This window comes from Callithrix jacchus, chromosome 8 (assembly GCF_049354715.1).
Source record: "Callithrix jacchus isolate 240 chromosome 8, calJac240_pri, whole genome shotgun sequence".
Classification (NCBI taxonomy): Eukaryota; Metazoa; Chordata; class Mammalia; order Primates; family Cebidae; genus Callithrix; species Callithrix jacchus.
Window position 1 is genome coordinate 61,001,199 of NC_133509.1, and position 16,645 is coordinate 61,017,843.

General features: G+C 34.9%; 1 long non-coding RNA gene across 4 annotated transcripts in view; it reads right to left on the minus strand.

Annotated features, from left to right (window-relative positions):
- LOC118144902 (uncharacterized) overlaps positions 1-16,645 on the minus strand; it is a 57,341-nt gene that overhangs the window by 12,825 nt on the left and 27,871 nt on the right. For 3 of the 4 annotated variants that reach the window (XR_013521692.1, XR_013521693.1, XR_013521694.1), the window contains exon 4: positions 15,025-15,195. This is a non-coding gene — a long non-coding RNA (uncharacterized LOC118144902). Of the gene's footprint in view, positions 1-2,196; positions 5,512-15,024; positions 15,196-16,645 lie in introns of those variants that run through there. The other variant, XR_004729794.3, reaches the window with a different exon arrangement.

Sequence of the window (16,645 nt, forward strand, 5' to 3'; positions counted from 1 at the left end):
GAAACATATTGGCATAGAGAGTTAAAATCCTTTTCCTGACACTTCAGACATTACAGGAATATCTACATGACAGATATTGTACAAATTAACTATAATTGTCCTTTTCCTTCTCATGAGTCTTTTTTTTTCTCTTAAGTTTATATGTTTGGCTAATGTAGCTTCCATTGTATCTTCCACAAAAACTAATTCGATTACATCTGGTTAAAATATGTAATACTAATTTAAAGGGCTATGTTAATTTTTTGTTAACCTTTAAAATGGAACTTACCATGTTTTAGTTGCTTAGTACGTTTTATCATAGAAATAATCTTAAACTTTAAGCAAAGATTTTTCTGCGTTTAGTTACAGAATTTCTGATAGGAGCATAATGTAAGGTAATGCACTTAAAATATTAACTGCTTAAAATAAAATTTTGGATCTAAGTTTTTGGAAAATCAAGTAATATTTGTGTTTTCAAATTTAAGATTTTTACATCTCTACTTAACCATTAGTTCTTCAGAGTCCTTCCCTTGCCTTCACTTTGGAATCTTTGTATCAGTCCATTTTCTTGTTCTATGCTGTGTTCTTCAATGAACTTATCACAATTTGTAATCTTATATTTATTTATATTTTTATTTGCTCCAGGAATCATATATATTGTGTTCCTCAATGTAAATCCTGGGCATCGTAGAGTATTATAGTATTTGACACAATAAATGAATTAAATAATTCCTTGTTAAAGGAATTAAGAAATATAGTGAAGGAAGAAAGAATCTGAAAGAGGGAGAGAAAGATAAGGAAATGAAGAGGAGGAGAAGAGGAGAGGAGCAAGAAGATGGGGTTGTGGGAAAAAAAGGAGGAGGAGGAGAAGAAGGAGAAAAAGGAAGAAAGGAAGAAGGGAAGGAGAAAGTAGAGGAGGAGGTGGAAAAGGAGGAGCACAACTGGAGGAGAACAATGGTAATTTTTATGAATTTTACATGCACGAGCTATTTAATCCTCACAACAAAACTATCAGATAGTTGCCATTAAAGAAAAAGAGGCATAAAAGATTGTAACTTGCTTATGATCACACCTAAATGGCAGAGCTAGATCTTCAATTCAGCCATAACGACCTCAGTCTGGCCAGTTGTGCCCTGTTCTGAATGAAAGACTATGCAATTTTAACCCAAGCTGCTCATGTCACTTATTGCATCTTTTTCTAAGGCAGCTATCATGTAAAATTAGGTTTACATGAAAGCAGTAGTATAATGTTGTATAGTTCAATAAACCATGTGTAGAAGCTGGATTTTTCAGGCACTAAAACAGGTTTATTTTATTGTGTTAAAGTAAATATATTTCTTAAGAAAACCTAGTTGCAGTGACAGTGATTGTTCTTCTTGAGGTTTGTCTGTAACTATGAGTCTGTCAGTTGTACCCTTACCTGTTCGGCTATGTCAGATAGGATTCTATCAAAACTTTTCTGAAGTTTTGAAATTCTTATGTGAACCACTAATAGGCTATAGAATCATTAAATCCATATATTACCTTAAACCACAGGGCTGGCCTGTCCTCTGGAAGTAAAGAAACAAGTGAACATACCACTCTTAACTTCCCTCCCTTCTAATAAACTGATTTGTGTCTTGACTTCCACTCAGGTTGTCCTGTCTTTGAAGAAAAAGTGCTCCTGGTTTACAAAGCAAGTTCTTCTATCCTTAATTGAATTCATTCTTATTATTGATTGCATTCATTATTATTCTCAGTTTCATAATTCTAGTCCCTTAATTTATTACTCAATTAATATCTTTCTTTATATTCACCCAGATTTTCTGAAGTCAACAAACACTCATATTTCAAATGTAAACAAATAAAACAAAACTCTTTTACCAAGCCCTGCTTCCCTCACCTCATCTCTTCTCTTAAATTTGCTACATTTTTTGGAAGACTGTTTTATGACTATTTTACATTGCTGTCTCCATTTATTTGCCATCCATTTATATATTTCTTCTCTCTTTCTTTCATTCATTCTTTTTCTCTCTCTCTTTCTCTCTCTCTTTCTTTCTTTCATTCATTCTTTCTCTCTCTTTCTTCTCCCCTCCCCTCCCCTCCCCTCCTCTCCCCTCCCCTTCCCTTCCCTCCCCTTCCCTTCCTTTCTTGCTTGCTTTCTTTGAGTTTCACTCTTGTTACCAGGCTGGAGTGCAATGGCACGATCTCGGCTCACAGCAACCTCCGCCTCCTGGGTTCAAGCAATTCCCCTGCCTCAGCCTCCCAAGTAGCCGGGACTACAGGCGCCTGCCACCATGCCCAGCTAATTTTTGTATTTTTATTAGAGACGGGGTTTCATCATGTTGACCAGGATGGTCTCGACCTCTTGACCTCGTGATCCACCCGCCTCGGCCTCCCAAAGTGCTGGGATTATAGGCGTGAGCCACCGTGCCTGGCCTCTTTCTTTTTGAGGTGGAGACTTGCTCTGTTGCCCAGGCTGGAGTGCAGTGGCATGATCTTGGCTTACTGCAACCTCCACCTCCCAGGTTCAAGTGATTCCTCTGTCTCAGCCTCCCAGGTAGCTAGGACTACAGCTGCATGCCACCATGCCCAGCTTATTTTTGTATTTTTAGTAGAGACAGGGTTTCACCATGTTGGCTAGGATGGTCTCGATCTCTTGACCTCATGATCCACACACCTTGGCCTCCCAAAGTTCTGGGATTATAGGCATAAGCCACTGCACCCAGCCTCATTTAGATGTTTCTTTACGGCTCTGTCTCCTACACTTTATTGAAACTACTGAATCAGAGGTCATCAGTAATGTATTTTTTGCCATTTCTAGTCATTCTCAGTTCTTATCTTCCCCAAATTTTCTGCTGTATTTGACAGTTATTGGACACTCTTCATTCTTTAACTTTCTTGTTCCATTGATTCTCTAACATTGTTCTTTAGTTAGTTTTACCTTATTTCTTAAACTCTGATCAAAGAAGTAAAAATGGGCTATATTTTGCTACTGTTGGTTTTAATGTGTCTCCTTGTCAATTTCACCATTGAGTTTATTACTTTTCTTCTCATCCCTTATATATCACAGTTTTCTGGGGTTTTTGATTAATCCTTACATGTAAAATCTTTCCCTTTCTGGTCTTGGTCTTTTTACTTTTAATGAATTTTTTATCTTCAGAAATATCATGCCCTGGCTTTTGGGCAATAACTGGCAACTTTACATGTTTCTTGAAATTTTAATCCTAAGTCCCAATAATTTGCATATCTTAAAGCCAAAGTGAATGCAATCCAGTATAGTGGATACTTTATCTTTCCAGTCACTCATGAAAAGAAACATGAGTGATCCTGCTTTCATCACCATCATCCTTGCACTGTTAAATTACTTAATTCTATTTGTTTTAACTGCATCATAGTTCTTCATCAGTCTGTAATTTATTTTTGTTCTTTCTCCTGTACAGTAGGCAGTAACATTATCTCATACCCAGAAAATTCTTGGAGTTTTCTAATTGGTATCTCTGTCTTCAGCCTTTCATTATATTACTCTGCCTTTTACAGTGTTTAGAATTAGCTACTTAAAATATAGGTCAGAGTGCATATCACTTTTTTTAAACAAAGAAAAAAATGACAACTGCCTATGGACTACAAAATACAGTAAAAATTACCTAAAATGACATTCATAGGCTGCTATAACTGATCTCTGTATGATTGTTCAGACTACCTTTGAATGTCTATCTTTCTTTAAGCTTACCTTTTGGCCGTTTTCTCAGCACATCCATGTACGTACTTATTATGCTTTTTGTCCTAATTAACGTGGAGTATGTTTTTCTTACTTTCTTCCCCATCACTGAGAGCCCATCAATCCTCAAAGGGTTAAATTAGTTTATTCCACCTTGCATTGTGATTGCCTTCCTATTTTGTAAGCACTTCTAAAGCAGAAATAATTTTATTCCTAAATGTATTCTTCGTTTCATCCCTCACCACAAACAAAACACATACACTCTCTCTCGCTGGTACATAGACAGTGTTTATTAAACATTTTTTGGAATGTTACTGTAAAGATATTAGACTTCATAGACCCATGAAAATTAGTTTGGCACTTTAAGGTCACACTTTTATTATTTTACATAGAATAAAGTATAATTTGGCAAAAAATGGCAAGTTAGTTATCCAAAAGGCTGAGTTAATCAGCCCTCTTTTCAACAGCCTGTGTAACATGCCTGATATTTCACAAATAAACTGGTCTACATCCTCAAGCCTCTTCACTACTTCCTCCACTAAGGTCATTCCTTTCCAAATGCATAACCTACAAGTGAACATTCATGATACACTTAATTACCAGGACCACTTGAACCTGGCTAGTGGTTGCCACCACTGCTTGTTCTTTGCTAGTGAGTTGTGGAAGAAGTAGTAAGAGTAGAGTGTTCAGAAAGGCAAGCGTGGAATAATTACTTAACAGAATATTTGCCAAATGTCAGAAAAGCTGTTAGATATATAAAGCTAAAAATGAAAAAAAAAAACCCTCAAATTTGCTTGTAATCCCAATAACTATTAGTCATAAAAACTCATAGGTAGCTCCTAAAAATGTATGTTACCAAATGCCTCTGAAATGCTTAATTGTTCAATATTTTTATTTAAATTATTAACAGGAAAATTTGAAAACATATATGAACAAAAAAATGAAAAAAAAATCCTGTTTTTTGAAAACTACCCAGAAGGTAGGATCCTTTACTACACAGTTGCAATTTTTTTAAACAAAAGTTGGAGCTTAAACTTAATTTGTTCTTTTTGCTTACAACATATTTGGAACATCTTCTTATGCTATTAAATGTGGCATTTTTATTTAATCATTGCATATTACCTAATTGCAGCAATTTGCTCTAGTTTATTTAATCAACCCATGAATGTTCAGTTTCTAAAACTGCTTGCACATAAATTGTAAAAATTTTGATCAAGAATTTATAGAATATATTTGGGAGGACAAGAGAAACAAGGAGAGGGAGAGGATTTGAGAAGGCACACTAAATCCTGTGTCCTCCCAGGCCATATTTGTAGCTCCAGTATCCCTGACTCACAATCATACTGAAAAAGAAAAAAAAATACATATATATACATATATATTCTGCCTGAACATCCAACTGATTTAAAGTCTTTTGATGACTCAAAGTACAGTTCCGGACATCAGAACTGAAATCTCAATCTGTGCCAGTTAAATGTTAAATAACTGTATTTCATTATTAACACAAAAAATATTTTATTCATTACACATACCAAGGAGATCAGAGTTCATTCATTCTTTCATTCATTAAACACAGCTATGACAGCCTTGCTGTGTCTCTAGGATAGGGAGAAAAGAGAAAATGAATATCGTCATTTGTAATATGTGAAATAGAAAACGGACACAATTTGGGTGGTCAAGTGATTCAGTCCAAGTAATCCTGTCGTTTCTCTTTAGTGCTCAGTTGGCCAGAGTTGCTTTAACTCAGTCTGTCTCTGCTCTAATCGGGCCACTCTCCTTCCTGTGCCTCCTGTGTGTCCTGAATCCACACCTTTGATCCTGTTGGTCTTTCTCTGCAGAAGGGGAAAACTACATGCTGATGATGAAGACTCAACTTCTTACCAGATTTTCCCTTGTCCCCTCTCTGAGATTTTCCCAAACTACATTCCAAGGTTTGCTCTTTACAAGTAATAGATATTTTGCGGGGGAAATAAAAAGGCTTCCATGCTTAAAAACATCTAAAAGTGCTTGGAAACTCTTATTTAAATAATTCTGATAGGGTTCACTAGAGTAGTAGGATTTGAAAACACCAATGTGAGAATAACACAGGAGCTTGTTATGCTAAATTATTCTCATTTTACACACTCCTAGCACCTTCTGCTACTCATTCGCAACATTTTCCCAATTATAGTTTAAATAGTTATTTATTTTGTTCACATATTCCCCATATGTAAGCTTCTTGAAGGCAGGGACCATATTTTTCTTATTCACGTCTACATTCCAGAGTAAAACACAGTTTGAAATGGCACAAAGCAGAAACTACAAAATGTAGGTTGAATTAATAAATAACTGAATGGATCTTCATGAGAGGATAAAATATGTAGTATTTCTCAGATATATCTGACCAGGAAACCCTTCTTTTGTGGAATATCCATTAACATTTCATCCTGTTTGCTTTTCTACTTGAATGTGTTGCTGGAACTTCAGTTCATCTTGGGAACAATACCCAACTGTCCTCTTTTGTTTTTGCTTTGGGGTGGAACCACCCCAGTGTATCAGGTGTCCAAATCAAAACATAGAGATCATCCTTACTGATCTCATCCATGTCTAATTCCATTAACTCCCAGAACTTTTTGCTTCTACCTATCTTCATTTGCTTTTTGTTCAACCCTGTTTTCGAGAACCTCGCCTAAGCCGAGAAAATACATCTTTGATCATAGTATCAGAACTGTTTTTTCTTGTTGCCCCACAGTCACCAATCCATCATAAAAGTTTTTTGTCGGGGGTCCAAAGTGGCTCCCGTGGGAGGTCATGGTGCTTGCAAAGGTGAGGTCATCAGTTCAAGGCTAACCTGAGCAACCTCATAAGCTCCAACTGATTGGCAAAAAAAAAAAGATTTTTGTCATACAAATCTCTTGTTTAAAATATTTTTAGACTTTGAATCATTTGTATATCTCTCAGTGCTGTTGAATGTTGTTGGTTCCCTAAAGCCAGCATATTGATTTTAGCTTCTGATTTTAGGGCAGTCATATAGGGCCTCACAGCTGTGTGCTGCATGAGTCTAACACTGTGATATAAGTGAGGTCCCCTAGAGATGTGCAGCACAACGTCCCTACCGGATGACTCATCTTTTTCCATCATGGAATCCTTCATGACACCTTTTCTTGTTTCTTATTCTTTTTTTTTTGATTGGTCATTTCATTCTGACTCCATGATTATTGGGCACCTCTGCTTTGTGCCTCCAAAGCATACATACATTTCTTCTGTCATAGCACTTGTCACTGTCTTCTAGCTATCTTCTTCTCCATCTACACTGGAAGAATCATGGAAACCAGGACTCTGCTAGCCTATGTGTTGGATATTCAACATCTTCCCAGTGCCTAGAAAGCCTTGCATCCTCAGGGCCTTTGTTATTTCTGTTCTCCCACCTGCAGTGTCTTTCCTAGACAAACAAAGGCTTTCTCCTTCGCCTCCTTCAGATCTTTGCTTGCATATCACCTTCTTAGGCCCCTGACCACCTTATGGTAACCCTACCTCTTTTGTCTCTACCTGTCTTCCTTTCTTGCTTTATTTTGTCTCTATGCCAGATCTGCTGAACCAGGTACCAGCTTTCAGAATAGTCAACCAGGACAAAAAAAAAAAAGAAAGTATCAGACCTTTTATCACTTACTGGTGGAGTATAAGTGAAAGAATAAATTAGGTCAAGTGTAGACTCCCCTGTCACCCCACTTCTTTCCATTTCCCCCCATGGAAAGGCAGAGAGGTTGAAGGTCATGAGGATGAGCACAGATGTAAAGGATGTCTCACTGCTGAGGAAGACTAGAAAAAAGGTTCCTGCAGTTTAATGGACTTGGAGGCTATGGGGAGAAGGAATGAAAAGGACCAGGTATAGGAAACGTATTGAGTACAGATGATCCTTGACTTATGCTGGTGCAACTTATGACTTTTTGACTTTAACATGGGTTTATTGGGGCATTAAGTGAATTTTCCAGTTGTAGTATTCTTGACTTATATTTTCTGCTAATAATGGGTTTGTCAAGACATAGCACCATTTTAAGTTGAGGAGCATTGGTACTGAGTCAGAGTGAAAAGAAAGATATTTGAATCTCCTCATCTCTGCACTCCATAAGGAGTTTTAGACAGAGGAACCTGGAGGAAGTCTTCCATAGAGGCCTTGAAATGAAGGTTTCTGGGCTAGGAATTTGGGTATGCATAAAGCATGGCTGGACAAGGGGGCCCGAGACTTTGACTGGAACTTCCTTCAGAGATGCAACGCACTGGCTGCACCAAGTCTGCTGTGGGTACAACAGCTTTCCCATATGAGACCTGGAAAATAAAGCCTTGATAATTTCCTGTGGTTGGACCTGAAGTCACACATAGGTTTTTAGCCAGGAGCCAAAGTCTCCTGTTTTATTAGCAGTTATCATTTTTAACACACTGTATGTTACAAATCCATATTTTATTTGTTTTCTGTATCATTCACAAGCTTCATGAGGGCAGGAGAATTTTGCTATTTGCTATTGCATTGCTAATGTATAGAAAAGTGCTGATACATGGTAGATAATTAATGAATATTATTCAGTGAATGAATTAGTTTTACTTCATGTGTGCATTTTTGTCTTTGCAATTAAATTATAAATTTCCTTGAGAATTGAGAACTTGTCACATATTTCTTGTTATATGTATATCTTCTCAATCAGATAGCATTGCTTAAATGTTAAAGATATTATTCACTGGATTCATTTGTAATTTCCACCCTGCATCTTAGGGTAACATATTAGATTTACAGGAACAACGTCTAATCTTTTCTTTATTTCAAAATTTGAAATATTTTTTAAAAGGTGTCATTTATTTCCCTAACTTTTGTTTTTTCACAATTAAATCTCTCTCTTCTCCTTAACCATTTGTTCTATGTGTTATCTTGTCTGAGTCACTGTGGGCAGATATTTGATCAAACATAATTCTAGATATTTCTGTGAAGGCAATTTTTAGGTAAGGTTAACATTTAAGTTAGCAGACTTTGAGTAGAGGAGATTACCCTTCATAATGTGGGAAACTCTTATTTAATCAGCTGAGGGCCTTAAGAAAAAGGCTGACCTTTCCCAAGGAAGAGGTAATTCTGCCAACAGATTGCCTTTGGACTTGAATTTCAACATCAACTCTTCTCCGGATTTCCAGTCTCCATAATTGTGTGAGTCAGTTTCATCAAATCTCCCTCTCTCCTCTCTCTCTCTCTCTCAGAATTGACACACACACACACACACCCCACATACAGTCACACATACACATAGACACCCACACAGAAACACACACACACACACACACCCTACTGATTCTTTTGCTCTGGAGAACCATGACAAATATAGGAGTCCTGTTTTTCACCCTCCTGTTAATTTTGGAACCACTACATCCCATCATTGATCCAATTGATATTAATATTTGGAGCAGACACAGTGCTAGAAATAAAGTATTATCAATGCAAGATACAGGGATATTATTGACTCCATTGCTAATCACTTGTCTATGAAAATGCAATATATGTTTGCTGGCTCATATTAAATCTCTTATTAATTAAACCAAGGACATGAGCATTTCTTTTCACAATCTCTGTATTTGTGGTTGAGTTTTAAATAAGGTATTAGACTTTATATATGTCTTGCAGAATTCCTTCTTGCTCAAATTGATCTACTGTTTCAACCTTCATAATAAAAAAACTGATGCTTTTCCAACACGATTCTGTTATCCAGTATTTGACCACCTCTCCAAATTGATGCACATCTTTTCTATGTCTACATCTATTTTTAAACTAAAGTTGTGATTAAGGCTCACTGCAGAGTCAAAAATGAGCCATTTAATCATCATCATTTGACAATTGTTCAACTAACACATATCCACATAATTTACAAAAATCCTCTTAACATCTATCTTGTTCACAAAGACACCAATGGAACACTGCATTAAGTGCCTCATTGAAATGCAGATTCACTATGTCTAAATAATTTAATTAATTTGGTATAATTTATTCTTAGTGAACTTAAAGTGGCTCTTGGTGATTGCTTCTTCCTTTTCTAGGTGTTCATGAGACATTCTGTTTAATTATATGTCTTGGAATTTTGCTGGGAATTATGGATTGCTCCATGATATATAATTGTGTTATGTCCATTTACATTTTACATGAGAGAAACAGAAAAATATTGATCTGTTTACCATTTTCTAGCACTCTTTTCATTCACCACGATTAGCCACATACTGTTTACATTGATGCTGTAATTATATGAGAAATTGGAGTTGCCTCATGGAACCCAAAGGCAGGGATAGAACTGTATTTCAGAGATCAACCACACATCAGTACACTAGAAGGGAACTCAGTAAGTTCTCTTAATCTGTTGTTTCTCTTTTCCTTTTCACATCACCTTTTTTCTTATCCGTATTTATTTATTTCTACAGAGAAAATTGATATGTTTCCTAGTTCAAATAGAAAATAATGACTAATATGAATAACTCTGAAATTTACAACCATACTATTTCAGAAAAGGCTTATTTCAGTCTATAAGCTGAAATCTCTTATTTCATATTCTATGCAGAATGGATTTTTGATTCACTTGGCTGAGGTTTCAATGCCTGGATTAACCAATGTCAAGGAAATGGAATAATGTTGTGTGAATATGATTGTCCTATTCTCAAACGGAAGTGGAGTGCCGAGTGGAGAATTCCACTTCCAGAACTAGAGACAATGTACAGACAGCCCAGTAGGTATACACCACCTACAGTGCATCATTCAGCTATCCAAGGATAAGAAACGCAAGACAGCTTACACATGAGGCCTGGGATAGGAAGCTGGTATCTGAAACTGCTTTTTGTCTTTGTAGGGTTGTCTGGCTTCTTACCTATACTTTTCTTTATATGCATTCCTCATGATCTTTATGTTCCCAGAACGCTTGCATTCTTTGGCTACTCATAGTCATGAGTCCTCCATGGCATCACTGTGCAAATAGCTTAGACTTATAATGCTGATCTTTGCATAACTGAAAATAACTCTTCTATTGCTTATCTTCATCTCACTAGCTATTCTTTCTGAGTTTTTCAGTTGAGATTACATAGATAATGAATCTGCTTAGTTGCTAGTTGTTAGTTGATTGGTTCAGGATTTTTGTCAGTTTCCCATTGCTGAGAAGGGGACCAAGACAGGGCATTTTAATGGATGCTTTTGCTAAACTAGATTATAAATTATATATTCATTGACACAATTACCTCTTATAATGGGTACAGTCATCTAGATATCTTTTCTTTGAACTTGATTTATCTGTAGTCATATGAAGGTAAGTTTTCACTATAGATTAATTGAGTCTTAAATACCTATACTTGCTTACTATTTTGGTTAATATGAAGTGATCAGTTTCAAAAACTATAATTCATTATCTTTTTGAAAAGGTCCCTTGAACATGGGTGATATATTTCTATTATCTTCAATTATCTTAACAACTCTATGCTGAACTTAATATTTATGGAGGCTCCTTAATCTCCTTGAGCCTAGCCTCAGCTTTCTCTTCAATAAAATAAATATAGAAATACCTGTCTTAACATCATCTATGTGAACAACCAAGCATCTTGTTTCCACATAAAAGATGTTCAAAATGTAAGAATCTTGCTCGCACCTATAATCTTAACATTTTGGGAGGTTGAGGTCAGTGAATCAATTGAGGTTAGGAGTTCGAGACCAGCCTGGACAACACGGTGAAATCCTGCCTCTACCAAAAATACAAAAATTAGCCGGGTTTGTTGGTGCATGACTGTATTCCTAACTATATAGGAAACTGAGGCAGAAGAATGGCTTGAACCTGCGAGGCACAGGTTGCAGTGAGTCAAGATTGCACCACTACACTCCAGTGTGGGTAACAGAGCTAGACTCCATCTCAAAACACAAACAAAAACACTTAGGAATCTTTTTCCTTTCTCATTGTTACATTGCAGGAATGTGTATACATAGCTGTGGTAGTTTCTTTTATATACTTTTTCCTCTTGTTTCTACTTCATTGAAGTCATTTATAATTTTCTTATCAGAATTTCTTTTTCAAAACCTCAAATTCTTTTAAAAATCTAAGGTGGTAGAATCACTCACATCTACTCTCTGAAATTTTTGAAATCTGCTTTTCTAAAGCCCAAAGTATCTGTCAGACTGTGCCAAGTGTTTCCTTTCTTGGCTATTTCAAGCACTAAGATGACAACTTGACTTTCTCCCAAGGTTCCTGTCATTTGAATTTCATGAACTATTTTTTTCTTTTGGTCAAAGTTAAGTCCAGAGAAACAGTTGTCCTCATTGCTTCATCAACTAGCTGAGAGCCAAAATTTCAACAAAATTCATTGACATTTCAGCTATAACCTGCCTACCTCCAGTTCATTCTCACATCAAAATCATTTATGCCTCTCCCTCCTATAATCCTGAGCATGATATAATTCACTGTTTTCCAAACTGCCTTTAGAAAATGCTGTTTTATGGTACAGGAGTACTCTATAAGAATTTTATGTTTTGTGGGTTTTTAAAAAATTTGGCTGATAAAAATGAAAATTAATGTAATTACAGTCTGGATTATTATTTCAGTTCCTGGATGTGTATGCATATTTATGATTTTGTAAATGGCAAGTATAACCGTAAATGATACTCTTTACTATTATTGTGCTGCCATTAAGATGGCATGTCTTAATGTCAAGATGAGAACAATAATTTAATGTATATTATTGATGAATAAGTTTATCTGTTATAACATATAATTCCTTTTGCTAAGTAAATTTGCAATTAGAATACATTTTTCACAGCATAAAAACTTTAGTTTCTTAAGTTTTTCAATGGATTAAAACATTGATTTGACCTCATGAAAAAAGACAGTGCAGTACTAGTTCAGTTGTCACTGGCTAATGAGAAAAGAACAGAAGTAGTGAACTCAGCATGTAAATAATGTATCTTCATCAAATGAAGACCTTGCTGTTCTTTTGGAATAAAGATGTCACAGAGTTTGAAGAGCAAGAGTGGAGGAAGACTTGAATTATCACAAGGAACACATTTAAAAAAAATGACAATACATTTTATATCTACCTTGTTTTAATTTTAGAAAAGCAAGTTATTGCCTAGGATAATTTGAATGTTTTTGGTTATATTCACCATTGTTTTAATTTAGATGATTCCTTATACATTTTAACTTTATAATTGTGTTAAGACAGAGTAGGTGTTGGAGATTCAATGGTGTGTATAAAAAATTCTCATTCCTGTCCTGGTAGTACATTTTTAGCAAAGTCAGAAACACCATAAAGCGCTATGACTAGTGCCATGCTGCTTTCCACCTCAGGACATTGGACTGTGTCCTGAGATGACACATGAATGAAGCAACATCTTCCCATTCCCTTACTACCACTCATATACCTGCTTTGTACTAGGGGGTCTAATATCAAGATTTGTGGTTGCAGCGAAAGGGTTAAATTAGAAATATAGCTACCTCTGCATATAGATTTATTTAAGAAAAGTCTTTAAGCAGCCAATGTCTGTGTGGATAGTCTCAGATTGTAGGTGAGAGTGAGAGAAGGTGAGCTGAAGATGAAAAAATTAAAAGATGTGCCAAGAGGAAAAAGAAGAGGAGAAGAAAAGAAGGGGAAAGGAAGATGAGAAGGAAGACAACAGAGGGAAAAGTGAAAAATATAAAGAGAGAGAACACAAATTCATTATGAAATTGTTATTAATAACGTAACCTAAAATAATTCTATAAACACAGCACAATTAAATCAAGACAGAATATACACTTGTTTCTTAATGTTTCATTTTCTTCTATCTCTTTTTTATAATTGAAAAATATGTTGTAGTAATTTATGTTTGAGTCAGAAATATTTAGACTATAAAGTAATTCTTACATTTCAAGATACATAGACACTCTTTAAAAATTTAAAATATGTACATATATGTAATAAAAATTGATGCAAAGGCAAAAATTTTAGGATTTAGTTTGCGAAATTTATCAATGAAAAAGCATGTTCTTGCCTTCCAAGGTGGTAGACAAAAAAAAGAAAAGAAAAAATATAAAATGCAATTTTCAATAAATACAATTAACACTTGATTCTGATAATCACTTTTAAAATGTTATTTACTATTTCAAATAATCATCAGTAAAATTAAAAACAAAATATGTTATATTTAACACACAGGAGAATGCAAAAGTAGAAAAAATGTAGTCTATTCGGAAAAAGTTGACTGAAATAAGATAAACTATGAATTATAATAAATATGAACAAAATTAATTATTTATGGAAATACATAATTGTTAAAGTCAAACATTTTAAAGAATATGACCACGTGATGTTTTCAGGAGATATTTGAAAGTAATTAAACACATAAATATTTTAAACAAGCATAAACTATTAAAAAGGAAATTTGTACTAGTAGTAGGGGAGGCAGGGAAAAAAGAAAAAAAGAAAAAAAACAACATCAAGTACATAAGGCTATTTTATCTTGGCTATTGTTTAAATTAAAAGGATCACTGAAATATGAATAAGAGTTATTACAAAGTCATTTGACAAAGGATTAATGTGTAAAACCTGAGTAAAAGAAACAAAAATCAGAAAATCTATAGTATACATGTAGAAATAAAATGCCTTTGTTAAAGGCAACAAAATGCCTATAATACAAGTAAAATATGCTGAACAAGAAATGTAAATATTACAAATAATTTCTCAAATCCACAGAGAAAAACATGATTTTATGAGAGGTAATCATTTGAAAATAAAATCAACTGGTACCCGTTTTCTCACAATATAAATTCAATTAGGATGAATTAATGATCTAAACTGGTCAAATAATTTGAGGATAAATTACACACAGTGTTAGACTCTAGGAGATTAAATATAAGCACTTGTCATATTAAAACTCCTGGGCCTTTTTTCACTAGTGAGATTTGCTCTTCCAGACTTGCATGATTATAGAATATTCTTCTACATAATAATATTGTATTAATATGAAACTAAAATTTTGCTGAAATAACTTTGGCAAGTGCTACACTAGAGACAAAGCTGATTACTATCATTATTATTCAGTATTTTTGGAAGAGATAGCTAATTGTATAAAATAAAATTTTAAAATATATAGATTTTAAAATGAATATTGTCAAAATCATTTTTGGTTTGCAGATAATAAGTACCTACCTGAGAAACCCAAGAGAATCAACTGAAATTCTTTTTTTTTCTTCCAACTTTTGTTTTAGGTTCAAGGGGTTCATGAGTAGGTTTGTTACATGGGTAAATTGTGTGTCACTGGGGCATAGTGTACAAGTGATTTCATCACCCAGGTAGTGAGCATACTACCCAAGAGCTTGTTTATCCATCCTTACCTTCCTCTCACCTTCCACACTTATGTAGGCCCAAGTGTCAATTGTTTCCTTCTTTGTGTCCATATGTACTCAATATTCAGTTCATATTGATAAGTAAGAACATGAGGTATTTGTTTTTCTCTTCCTGCATTAATTCACTTAGGATAATAGCCTCCAGCTGCATCCATGTTGCTGCAAAGAACATGATTTCATTCTTTTTTATGGCTGTGTAGAATGCCGTGGTGTATACATCACACATTTTCTTTATTTAGTCTACTATTAATGGGCATCTAGGTTGATTCCATGTCTCTGCTATGATAAAAAATATTGCAATGAACATATGTATGCATTTGTCTTTACGGTAGAACAATTTATATTCCTTTAGGTGGATAACCAGTAATGGAAATTGTGGTATCTGTTTTCAGTTCTTTGAGACGTCTCCGGACTGCTTTCTATGTAGCTGAACTAATGCACATTCCCACCAACAACATATAAATGTTCCCTTTTATCTGCAACCTTGCCAACATCTGTTATTTTTTAACTTATTAGTAATAGCTAATCAGACTAGTGTGAGATGGTCTCTCACTGTGGTTTTGATTTGCATTTATCTGATGATTAGTGATGTTGAGCATTTTTTCTTATGCTTGTTGGCCACATGTATCTGTTCTTTTGAGAAAGGTCTGCCACATTCTTTGTCCATTTTGTTTAATGGGATTGTTGTTTTCTGCTTGTTGATTTCTGAAATTCTGCTGGACCTAATGAGTGAGTTATATGAAATGTTCTTTTTATAAAATCAATATACAAAATGATCATTTTTACATACCAACAATAAATAATTAGAAAATCTGATAAACATGTTTTATTCATGATATCACTGGGATTATACTTTGGAGGAAATCTTGAGAACGCTTATATTAAAATAAATAATAATTTTTACCAAACAGTGTTTAAATTTTTACAAAATTATGTTTAATCTATGTGTTAAGAAAACCTCACTGGAGCAACAAATTTCTAGAATCCTATTGTAATTCTTCCTTGCCCAAGCATGCCTACTCACTAAAATTAACATGAGGAACTTAAGGAAAATATACTCATGAGAATAAGTAAACTTCCCACAAGTTTCTTCCACCAGAAAAGGAAGATTTATCTTTCACTGCAATCTGTCAGAGGAGTATGGTCTTAACATGGTTTGGATTTGTGTCCCCCATCAAATTTCCTGTCAAATTGGGAAAGGGGCCTAGTGGGAGGTAATTGGATCATGGGGATAGATTTCCCCCTTTCTGTTTTCATGATAGTGAGTGAGTTCTCATGAGATCTGTTTAAAGGTATGTGGCACTTCCCCCTTGGCTCTCTCTCTCTCCTATTCTGTCATGGTAAAATGTGCTGGCTTCTCCTTTACCTTCTGCCATGATTGTTAAGTTTCCTGAGGTCTCCCAGCCATGCTTCCTCTACAGCCTGCTGAATTGTGAGTCAATTAAACCTCTTCTCTTTCTAAATTATCCACTCTCAGGTATGTGAGAATGGATAATACAGGCCTAAGTGTTTACTAAATTGTTTTTATTTACTTAAGGACAATAGTTCAATAATGCAAACCATGTTTTTCTTGGCTAATTTGTACTGCCTGGCAAAATTTGTCATTGAT